Here is a 12,251-nt window from a genome sequence, read left to right as displayed (position 1 = left end):
GAGGGAGTCCAGAGTGTCTACCAGATTTATCACCTTAGTAAATGATTCAGGCTGTCACCAGCACCAGCAGAAGAGTGGGAAGGTATCTTAGTTCATTTATGCTACTACAACAAAATACCTTAGAGTGGGTAATTTGTAAAGAACAGAAATTTGTTTCTCACAGTTCTAGAGGCTGGGAAATCAAGACCAAGGCACCAGCAGATTCAATATCCAGTGAGGGCTATTCTCTGCTTCAAAGGTGGTGCCTTGTTGCTGTGTCCTCACATGGAGGGGAGAGCAAAGGGGAAAAATGCTGTGTCCTCACATAGCAGAAGAAGTAGAAGGGCAAAAGAGGCAAACTCTTCCTCAAACCCTTTTATAAGGGCACTAATACTATCCCTGAGGGCAGAGCCCTCAATGCCTAATCCCCTCCCAAGGGCCTTATCTCTTAATACCATCAACTTGTCCCAATATGAATGCTGAAAAGACATACATATTTAAACTATAGCAAAAAAGAATTAGTTTGGTTTGTAAAAGTTAATTTTTAAGTGTTTCTTTTTTTTTTTTTTCTTCAAAGCAATACTTGCAGAAGGCATATACAATGAAAAATGAGTCCTCTACACCTCAGGAGAACATTGTAAACATACCATAATGCTATATTATTTTCCTTCTCAGGAACATAGATTCACCTACCCCCACCTTCCCGAACCCACTCCCCACTGAATTTCCTCATTTCCTTACTGCAAAGATAGTTCAACATACACAAACCAATAAATGTGATATACCACATTAGCAGAAGGATAAAAGTCATATGATCATCTCAATAGATACAAAAAAAGAATTTCACAAAGTGCAACATGCTTTCATGTTAAAAAAAAAAACTGTTCAAAAATTAGGTGTAGAAGGAATGTGCCTCAACACAATAAAGCTATATATGAGAAGCCCACAGCTAACATTATATTCCATGGTGGAACGCTGAAAGCTTTTCCTTAAAAATAGGAACAAGACAAGGGTGCCCATTTTCCCCACTTCTACTCAACATAGTACTGAAAGTCCTACCAGAGCAATTAGGTAAGAAAAAGAAATAAAAGCCATATCAATTGAAAAGGAAGAAGTTAAACTGTCTTTATTTGTAGGTGACATGATCTTATACAGAAAACCCTAGAACTTCACCAAAAGGCTCTTAGAAATAATAAAAGAATTCAGTAAAGTTGCAGGATACAAAATTACCCTGTAAAAATCAATAACGTTTCTATACACCAACAACAAACTTAGAAAGAAATTTTAAAAACTATCCCATTTACAATAGCATCAAAATAAATCTAAAATACTTAGGAATAAATGTAATCAATAAGATAAAAATCTGTATACTAAAAACTGTAAAATATTGATGAAATAAATTAAAGAGGACACAATAAATAAGACATAAGTATTGTCTTATTTATGTCTTATGGGGTGGGGCAGGAAAAGATATTCCATGCTCATGGGTTGGAAGAATTACTATCATTAAAATGTCCATACTGCCGAAAACAATCTACAGATTGAATGCAATCTCTATCAAAATTCCAACTACATTTTTTCACAGGAATAAAAAATTCTAAAATTTGTAAGGAACCACAAAAGACTCCAAATAGCTAATGAAATCTTGAGGAAAAAAAAAAGCTGGAGGCATCATACTACCTGATCACAAATATACTATAAAACTATAGTAATCAAAGCAGTATGGTACTGGCATAAAAACGGAAATACAGTTCAATGGAACAGAAGAGAGAGCCCAAAAATAAATCCACACATTTACAGCCAACTGATCTTTAACAAAAGTGTCAAGAACGCATAATGAGGAAAGCACAGTCTCTTCAATAAATGGTGTTGTGAAAACTGGATATTCACATGTAGAATGAAATTGGACTCTTATCCTACACCGTATATAAAAACCAATTCAAAATTGATTAAAGACTTAAACATAAGACCTTAAACTCTAAAACTACTACAAGAAAACATATGGAAAAACTTTTTGACATTTGGCTTTGGCAAAGATTTTTGGCTATGGCCCTAAAAGCACAGGCAACAAAAGCAAAAATAGGTTGGATTGCATCAAATTAAAAAGCTTCTGTACAGCCAAAGAAACAATCCACAGAGTAAAGAGACAACCTACAAGATTGGAGTAAATATTTGCAAATCATATTTGATAAGGAATATCCAAAACATATAAGGAAATCAAACAAGTCAATAGTAAGAAAACAAATAACTTGATTAAAAAATGGGCCAAAGATCTAAAGAGACATTGCTCAAAAGAAGATATGTAAATGGTCAACAGGTATATTTAAAAAATGTTCAACATCACTAATCATCAGTGAAATGCAAATCAAAACCACAATGACATATCACCTCACATCTGTTAGACTGTCTATTATCAAAAAGACAACTGTTGGTGAGGGTGTGAAGAAAAAGGAACCCTTATACACTATTGGTAGAAATGTAAATGAGTATAGCCATTATGGAAAACAGTATGAGGGTTTCTCAAAAAGCTAAAAATAGAACTATAATTTAATCCAGCAGTCCCACTTCTGGGTATATATCTAAAGCAAATGAAATCAGTATGTTAAAGAGATATTTGCACTCCCATGTTTATTACAGTACTATTCACAATAACCAAGATATGGAATAAATCTAAGTGTCCAACAACAAATGACTGAATAAAGAAAATGTTATATATATGTGTGTATATATATATATGTGTGTGTGCGTGTGTGTGAAATAAATATATACACACTCACATACATATATACAATGAAATACTATTCAGCCATAAAAAATAAGGAAATCCTGCATTTGTACAACATGTATGTGTATGATACTGGAGGGCATTATGCTAAGGAAATAAAGCAGGCATGGAAAGACAAATACCACATGATCTCATATGTGAAATGTAAAAAAGCTGAACTCTGACCCAGCAATCCCATTACTTGGTATATATACAAAAGAAAATAAATAGTTCTACCAAAAAAGATGCCTGCACTTGTTTGTTCATTGCAGCACTATTCACAATAGCAAAGACATGGAATCAACCTAGGTACCCATCAGTGGTGAACTGGATAAATAAAATGTGGTATATATACACCATGGAATACTATGCAGCCATAAAAAAGAACTAAATAATGTCCTTTACAGCAACATAGATATAGCTGGAGGTCATTATCCTAAGCAAATTAATGCAGGAACAGAAAGCCAAATACCACATGTTTAACTCCCACTTATAAGTAAGAACAGTGGGTACTCATGGACATAAAGATGGCAACAATGGACACTGGGGCCTACTAGATAGGGGAGGGAAGGACAGAGGGGGACAAGGACTGGAAAGCTATTGGGTACTGTGGTTAGTACCCAGGTGATAGGATCATTCATACCCCAAACTTTAGAATCACACAATATACCCATGTAACAAACCTGCACATGCACCCTCTGAATCTAACATAGAAGTTGAAATTATATTAAAAATAATAATGATAATAATAAAACGTCAAACTCATAGAAGCAGAGAGTAGAATGGTGGTCACCAGTGATGGAGGGGTGGGGCAGGAAATGAGCTGTTGATCAAAGGATACAAAGCTTCAGTTGAACAAGAGGAGTACGTTCTGGAAATCTAATATACAGAATAGTGACTGTAGTTAATAATAATGTATTGTATACTTAAATTGCTAAGAGAGTAGATCTTAAATGTTCTCACCACAAAAAAATGATAAGTATGTGAGGCTATGGATATGTAAATTAGCTTTATTTAATCATTTCACAATGTTTACATATATGAAAAAATGTGTATTATAAATATGTACAATTTTATTTGTCAACTAAACCTTAATAAAGGTATAGAAAATGAAGTGAACAGCTTGATGAACTCGAGGTTTGTGAATATAAATACCTCAGAAAGAGAGATTTCCCAAGGGCTTATGTGAAACATTGTGGAACCATACAAAAGCCTTAATGAAAAGAGGCTTACCAGGGAAGTACATATATGGCAACTGCTCACCAGCATTTATCTTTCCCTGACAAAGGCAGCTGTGATTCAAGAATTGCCCTCTTGGTCCTGGGAGCTTCCTCACCCTAAAGAAGAACATTCCTGTCCCTGGAACCTACATGCTTTTTAAGCAGCTGCCCTCTATTATACACATAGCACTGACAGCTAAAGGTAGGTTTCCAGCCTACCTTGGAAAGCAGCACCCCGCAAGAGCCAAAATAGCAGCAGCCAGTATTTAGAAGAAGTCACCTGAAAATCTGTTTTAAAACGTATGGTACAGTAATGGTTCTCAAACTTATGAGCGTGCATTAGAATCATCAAGAGGATCCACCACGATCAAGTCGGCTTCATCCCTGGCATGCAAGGCTGACTCAGCATACGTAAATCAATAAATGTAATCCATCACATAAACAGAACCAATGACAAAAAACACATGATTATCTCAATAGATGCAGAAAAGGCCTTCGATAAAACTCAACACCCCTTCATGTTAAAAACTCAATAAACTAGGTATTGATGAAACGTATCTCAAAATAATAAGAGCTGTTTATGACAGACCCACAGCCAACATCATACTGAATGGAAAAAGCTGGAAACATTCCCTTTGAAAACCGGCACAAGACAAGGATGGTCTCTCTCACCCCTCCTATTCGACATAGTATTGGAAGTTCTGGCTAGGGCAATCAGGCAAGAGAAAGAAATAAAGGGTATTCAAATAGAAAGAGAGGAAGTCAAATTGTCTCTGTTTGCTGATGACATGATTGTATATTTAGGAAACCCCATCATCTCAGCCCAAAATCTCTGTAAGCTGATAAGCAACTTCAGCAAAGTCTCAGGATACAAAATCAATGTGCAAAAATCACAGGCATTCCTATATACTAATAATAGACAAACAGAGCAAAATCATGAGTGACCTCCCATTCACAATTGCTACAAAGAGATTAAAATACCTAGGAATACAACTTACAAGGGATGCGAAGGACCTCAAGGAGAACTACACCGCTCAAGGAAATAAGAGAGGACACAAGCAGATGGAAAAACATTCCATGTTCATGGATAGGAAAAATCAATATCGTGAAAATGGCCATACAGCCTAAGGTAATTTATAGATTGATTGCTTTCCCCATCAAGTTACCATTGACTTTCTTCACAGAATTAGAAAAAAGTACTTTAAATTTCATGTGGAAACAAAAAAGAGCCCAGATAGCCAAGACAATCCTAAGCCAAAAGAACAAACCTGGAGGCATCACACTACCTGACTTCAAACTATATTACAAGGCTACAGTAACCAAAACAGCATGATACTGGTACCAAAACAGATATATAGACCAATGGAATAGAACTAAGGTCTCAGAAGTAATGCCACACATCTACAACCATCAGATCTTTGACAAACCTGACAAAAACAAGCAATGGAAAAAGGATTCCCTATTTAATAAATAGTGTTGGGAAAACTGGCTAGCCATATGCAGAAAACTGAAACTGGACCCCTTCCTTACACCTTATACAAAAATTAAGATGAATTAAAGACTTAAATGTAAGACCTAAAACCATAAAACCCTAGAAGAAAACCTAGGCAATACCATTCAGGACATAGCCATGGGCAAAGACTTCATGACTAAAACACCAAAAGCAATGGAAACAAAAGCCAAAATTGACAAACAGGATCTAATTAAACTAAAGAGCTTCTGCACAGCAAAAGAAACTATCATCAGAGTGAACAGGCAACCTACAGAATGGGAGAAAATTTTTGCAATCTATCCATCTGACAAAGGGCTAATATCCAGAATCTACAAGGAACTTAAACAAATTTAAAAGAAAAAAAAAACCCCATTAAAAAGTGGGTGAAGGATATGAACAGACATTTCTCAAAAGAAGATATTTATGTGGCCAACAAGCATGAAAAAAAGCTTATCATCACTGGCCATTAGAGAAATGCAAATCAAAACCACAATGAGATACCATCTCATGCAAGTTAGAATGGCAATCATTAAAAAGTCAGGAAACAACAGATGCTGGAAAGGATTTGGAGAAATAGGAACACTTTTACGCTGTTGTTGGGAATGTAAATTAGTTCAACCATTGTGGAAGACAGTGTGGCGATTCCTCAAGGATCTAGAACTAGAAATACCATTTGACCTAGCAATCCCATTACTGGGTATATACCCAAAGGATTATAAATCATTCTACTATAAAGACACATGTGCACATATGTTTATCGTAGCACTATTCACAATAGCAAAGACTTGGAACCAACCCAAGTGCCCATCAATGATAGACTGGATAAAGAAAATGTGGCACATATACACCATGGAATACTATGCAGCCATAAAAACGGATGAGTTCATGTCCTTTTCAGGGACATGGGTGAAGCTGGAAACCATCATTCTAGGCAAACTAACACAGGAACAGAAAACCAAACACCACATGTTCTCACTCATAAGTGGGAGTTGAACAATGAGAACACATGGACACAGGGAGGGAAATATCACACACTGGGGCCTGTCAGGGGTGAGGGGCTAGGGGAGGGATAGCATTAGGAGAAATACCTAATGTAGATGATGGGTTGATGGGTGCAACAAACCACCATGACACGTGTATACCTATGTAAAAAACCTGCACGTTCTGCCCATGTATTCCAGAACGTAAAGTATAAAAACAAAACAAAACAAAACTCAGATTGCTGGGCCCCACCCCCAGAGTTTCTGATTCAAAAGGTCGAGGATGGGTCCCCAGATTTTTCTTTTCTACAAGTTCTCAGGTGATGCTGATGCTGGTCTATAGTACAACTTATAGAACCACTATTTGGGGGTTGGGGGGACATAGAAATTTGGAAGCAAAAAACTTGTGTTCAAACCTTATGTGATTTATTTCACCTCCCTAAGCCTGAGTTTCTTCTTTTCTGAGGTGGAGTTAGTAAGGTTATGATAATGAAATGGAGTGGTGTATATGAAAGTTCTTTATGAACTGTAAATGTTGCATAAAAATATTAGCAGTTAGACGGCTTTACAAATGGTACTTGCTGCCACACCTCCAGCACCACCACTAAATTTTCTTGTACTTTTGTTCCCTCTCTAGCCAACTGTGTCCCATCAAGTCTATCAGGCAACTGGAAAAGAACTAAAGCCAGGAAGACCCTGAGTAGTGTTTTTTGTTTGTTTGTTTGTTTTATCCAACACACTGGGCATGGCCTTGATACTGACCTTGACTTGACTTCCCTTTTCCTTTGCCTGGCCTCCTCTCAAACTTACTCCTGGTTCTCCCAGCCCTGGTCTGCTCTCACAGCAAAGAATAGCTCCCAGTGCTAATATTAAGGGTAAAAAGCTGTCAGATGGAATTTTTATAAAGTAGTAAGACAAAAGAATCCACTGCCAAGCAGCAAAATTATGTGGAAAAAAAGCATTTTGCTAGGTTGGTGGACTCTAAGCTGATTTCCCTGAGGGAAAAATCTATATCTTTGAAACAGTTAAGTGGAATCACAAGTATAATTGCAGATTCCTAATTTAAGAATATGTCAGACAGTTGCCTGGGTAAATGATATGTCCATGTAGAATGGTGACATTTTTCTTTAGAAACCTCTTTTTATGACCGATTGCGGTGACTCACGCCTATAATCCCAGCACTTTGGGAGATCAAGGTGGGCGGATCATAAGGTCAGGAGATGGAGATCATCCTGGCCAACATGATGAAACCCTGTCTCTACTAAAATACAAAAAAAAAAAAAAAAAAAAAAATTAGCTGGGCGTGGTGATGCGTGCCTGTAGTCCCGGCTACTCGGGAGGCTGAGGCAGGGGAATCTCTTGAACCCGGGAGCCGGGGGTTGCAGTGAGCCAAGATCACACCACTGCACTTTAGTCTGGCAACAGAGCAAGACTCTGTCTCAAAAAAAGAAACCTCTTTTTATTGAAAAGGTAATACATGTGTAGTGTATAAAATCTAGACATGATTTAAAAGTATGAAAAATAAAAATAACCCTTAATTCCTCCACACAAAGATAAATACCCACTGGTACAATATTAGTACATTTATATCCAGCCTTTCAATATGTGCATGTCTGTGTAAGAATATGGATATATATGCATATGTATTTCTTGAATTGGACTTGTAATATGTTCAGGTTTGTATACAATTTTTAAATTTACCTTTATATTGTGAGCCTTTTTCAGGATCATTAAGTAGTCTTCAAAAACGTGGTTTTTAGTGACAAACTATTATTCCTCCATGTAAATACACAATATGTTCTAACTCTTGCTAAATGTGGGACAGCTAGGATATTCCAAATTTTATCATTATGAATAACCCTGCAGTGGAAGACACTTCAAATACATAAATCAGTGTGTACATCTTTAATGGCTTTCTTAGAATAAAATCCTAGGAGTGGAAAAACTGGATCAAAGGATATGAAATTTCTTAAATATAATTCACATACCATAAAATTTACTACTTGAAGTGTGTCATTCAGTGGGTTTTAGTATATTCACAAGGTTGTGAAACCATTACCACTAATTGCAGTAAAAATATGGAGCATTTCACAAATTTGCACATTATCCTTGTGCAGGAACCATGCTAATCTCTGTATCATTGAGATGTATCATAAAAATCATCAGTTTTAGTATATGTCAGCCAAAGCAAGCACAGTAGGAACATTTTAAGTCTCCTGATAACATATGCCAAAATTCCCTTTAGCAAGTGTGTACCTATTTCCATTCCCACCCAACAATGTATATCTATTTCCCCACAACTTTGTCAGCACTTATCTTTAAAAAGTATTGCCAATATCATTGAAAATGGCATTTCATTGTTTTGTCTCTATTACCAGCCCTTCTTCCTCTTCTCCCTGAACTGTAGACCTGCAGAGATCTATCATCCCCCGTCTCCTTTGCATACATTAGCCATGGGCAGTCACATCCACTGCAACAGCCTCTCTGGATAGTGACCACATGTCCATACCATGCCCTAACCTCTTTCTAGCACTGCAGTCCACACATTAAGCTGCTCGCTGGGCACACCTACCTACAGAATTTGCTAGCATAACAAACTAATATCTGAAATCAAACTCATGTTTCCTGAAGCTTGTTCTTGCCTGTGACTTTGCTATTTAGATTAGTGATATCAGCCTTCTACGTGCTTCACAGCCATCTGTTCTCTCTGCTTATGCAATTAGTAGTGCAACCCTATTGATTCTCTGTCACATTTTTCCTTTCTGCTCCATCCCCACTGCCATTGCTCTGATTTTACCTTTTATTGTGCTTATTCCGTTAGCCTACTCACTTCTCTATGCTTCCAGTATCTATCCACATAATGTATCCTACACAAGGTTACCATAATAACTTTCCTATAATACCGCTTGTACCATATTGCTCTCCTACTCTGGAACTTCCAAGGGCTCTCTCTTGCCTATTGGATTATGTGAAGTAAAGGCTCTAACTTGACTCTTAAGGTCCACCATGCTCTTGCATCATTCTAATTTCACTTCCTCTGTGCCCTATAAAAACTGTGTTTTCTTCTTTCATGGTATTCCTGTGCTTCCCACTTCTGTTCATGCAAATCTGGCATGGCCTCTCTCCCAGTCATCTTCAGTGGTGATCGTATTGACTCTTCCAAAATCAGCTCAGAGGTTCTGTGATGCTGTTCTTGATTCAAGCAGCAGTGCTCTCTCCTTCTTTTGACTCTCATTTTGTTAGCATTTCCTTTCTGATACTCTGACATTCCATCCTTTTTAATGGTTTTCTAGGTATTTTTTGTCCATCCTCTACCACACTAAATTCCTTGAGCACAGGGATTATTTCTTTTTCATTTTGGCATGTTGCCTAGTACCTCTCCAAACACTTTAAATGTAGATAGAGGAGCTCTGTAAATGCTTGGACAAAACAATAGTGAAGACTGCCAATTTTCTTTTTAGAGCCACTAATGACTCAGTTTCGGGAAGGAATACTGTGCTAAGAAGGTACAGATGCCAGGTGACTCGAGTGTCATAGCTCATTCTTTTTTCTTCATTCTCCATATTCAGCCCATCAGCAAATACTGTCAGCCCTACCTCTCCAAAATACCTCTAATCAAATCTCTTGTTCTTGTCCCGACTGCTACTTTCCTAGAACAAACCACCATTATCTCTTACCTATAATAGTCCCTTTAAATGGTTCTCTTCTACTCTTGACCCACTCCCCTAAATCCATCAGCCAAGTCAAACCTCTAAAAAACTTACGTTGTGTTAGTCTTCTGCTTAACTACCTCTAACAATTTCCCATTTCACTGAGAATAAAATTCAAACTGTTTCAGCCTTTGGAAACTCCATGATCTGGCCTATGCACCTCCCCAATATCATCTCCCACTACAGTCCACCTTGCTCACTGTGCTCTAGCCCTGCTGGGTGTTGGCTCCTCCTGGTTGTCAAGTTGTATCAAAGCAGAGTGACTGGGTGTTCTTGTTTCTATTGGGGTCCTAACTGTTGTTGGCTATTGTCCTAGGGCTCCGTGTCTTTAGTAGTAGAGATGACTTGGGGAGTGGCCAGAAGTAGTTCTGAGGCCTTTGAGACTTGACTCTGGGGAAAACCTTTATGGATTCCATCAGACCTCTGAAAAGTGGTAGGTTGAACAGTGAGTTTGGACTGAAAGAGGTAATGGGCTTCAAGCAGGAAGAAAGGAAAACTGGTATTATTCCTGCAGCCTCTTTCCCAAGGGATGCTATAAATGTTACTGATAGAAACCAGAGCTGGAGGACAAACATCCTCCACCTTCTTTATCGCTTTGGGTGTTGGTTTAGGAAACTGGGCATCATGGCAAAAACTTTAAGGCTATCTGTTGGGTCAGATGGTGCACTGTGAACTTGATGCCGTTTTCCCTGTGTGCTCCTCTGAAGTCTCCCTTAGCCCTCTGGTGTTGCACCCTTAACTTTTGTACATAGAAGGGAGAGGGAAAAAGCCTCTTTTCATTATTCAGATTCTGGACTTGCTTCCCTTGCTTCTAGAAGCTTCGAAATATTCACTATCCACCTCTTTGCCTTTAGGATCATTAACAAGATTAACCAGTGTTTTCCCTCTTCCGTCAGCTAAACAAGTCTATGATTGGTATGTTTTATCACACTATATATATAAAGACTAGAAATTTCTCTCCAACCCTTTCCGAAAGAAAATCCTGAGTACTGCATTTCTAAAGTACTAAGCATTTTCCTACCTGCTGCTATGTGAAGAGCTTTCCCGAGTCATCTGTATGGTTACTTCCTGCCAACCTTCTTTGGAAAAAGAGGTGTTCCCCTGTGTCTTAAAGATTTCAATGTGAAAATGGAGAAATGGAAGCAGAGGATCAAATGTAATGCCCTAGCCAGATGAAGTTATCACTCCCTATGCAGAAAGACAAAGAGCACCCCTGACACACACCACAGAATTTGGGGGGAGTCTTTATTTCCACTCGAACATTCCCTTCTTTTCTTATTCCCTACTCTGGGTTTCTTTTTAGCCAGGGATGGATTCTGTGGAGGGTGTGGAGGGGGACCCAGCAGATTTACATGGAAGAACTTGAACTGGCTATTCAAAGGAGTGGGGGAGAGGAGGGGAGGCGGTGAGGCAGAGCTGGGTACCAAAAACCCCTTCTCCAGAAAGTATTCATCTCTCAGATGACCCAGATTATAGCTTTCCCAGACTGATGAGAAAGCCATTGTCCTGAAAGTTCTCTTTCAAATTACACACACACACACACACACACACACACACACACACACACACACACACACACTTCCCCCCTTGGTTGGGTCTATAATAAGGAAGGGTTTCCTGATTACCAGGCTGCAAGGACCCCAGCCAACAGTGGGTGGGGGTGGGCCTTCAGAGCTCTGTGTCCCTCCATGGCGACCAGGCAGCTTTTCCCCTCTTCTGTCAGATAAACAAGCCATGCATTGTTCTGTCCCCCGGCTTGTCTGTGGGCTTCCCTTCCTGCTGAGTTTGCCAGAATGAGCTTGGGCTTCTTCGTGTGGGGCAGGTGGAATGTGCTGTTTGGAGGGAGGCTGGAAGAGCCACAGAAAATAAACAGAGCTAATCAAGGACGTTATTTTGTGCTTCTATTTATACAAATACTTTAAAAAGAGGAAAGTACCCACACTCTGCTATGGTCCAGGCCTCAGGTTGAGCACAACCACAAGCAACAGGGGTCACATTTTCCTTTTTCCCCTTACGTTAGAGCAGAGCCATGGTTCTCTTTCTGCTCATCTTCTCCCAAGTATCTCTTCAGGGGTCTGCTGGGAGCCAGGCTCAAAGACAGATGGT

The 12,251-nt window shown here is 38.7% G+C and overlaps 1 protein-coding gene and 1 pseudogene across 5 annotated transcripts in view; one reads left to right on the top strand and one right to left on the bottom strand.

The window, feature by feature from the left end:
* Positions 1-12,251, top strand: part of SHROOM4 (shroom family member 4) — a 289,985-nt gene that overhangs the window by 169,660 nt on the left and 108,074 nt on the right. The gene's annotated exons all lie outside the window — the stretch shown is intronic.
* Positions 8,508-8,605, bottom strand: LOC115898854 (annotated as a pseudogene).

The sequence above is a fragment of the Rhinopithecus roxellana genome, chromosome 7 (genome assembly GCF_007565055.1).
Source record: "Rhinopithecus roxellana isolate Shanxi Qingling chromosome 7, ASM756505v1, whole genome shotgun sequence".
Lineage (NCBI taxonomy): Eukaryota > Metazoa > Chordata > Mammalia > Primates > Cercopithecidae > Rhinopithecus > Rhinopithecus roxellana.
This window is presented reverse-complemented; position numbering and strand designations above follow the sequence as displayed.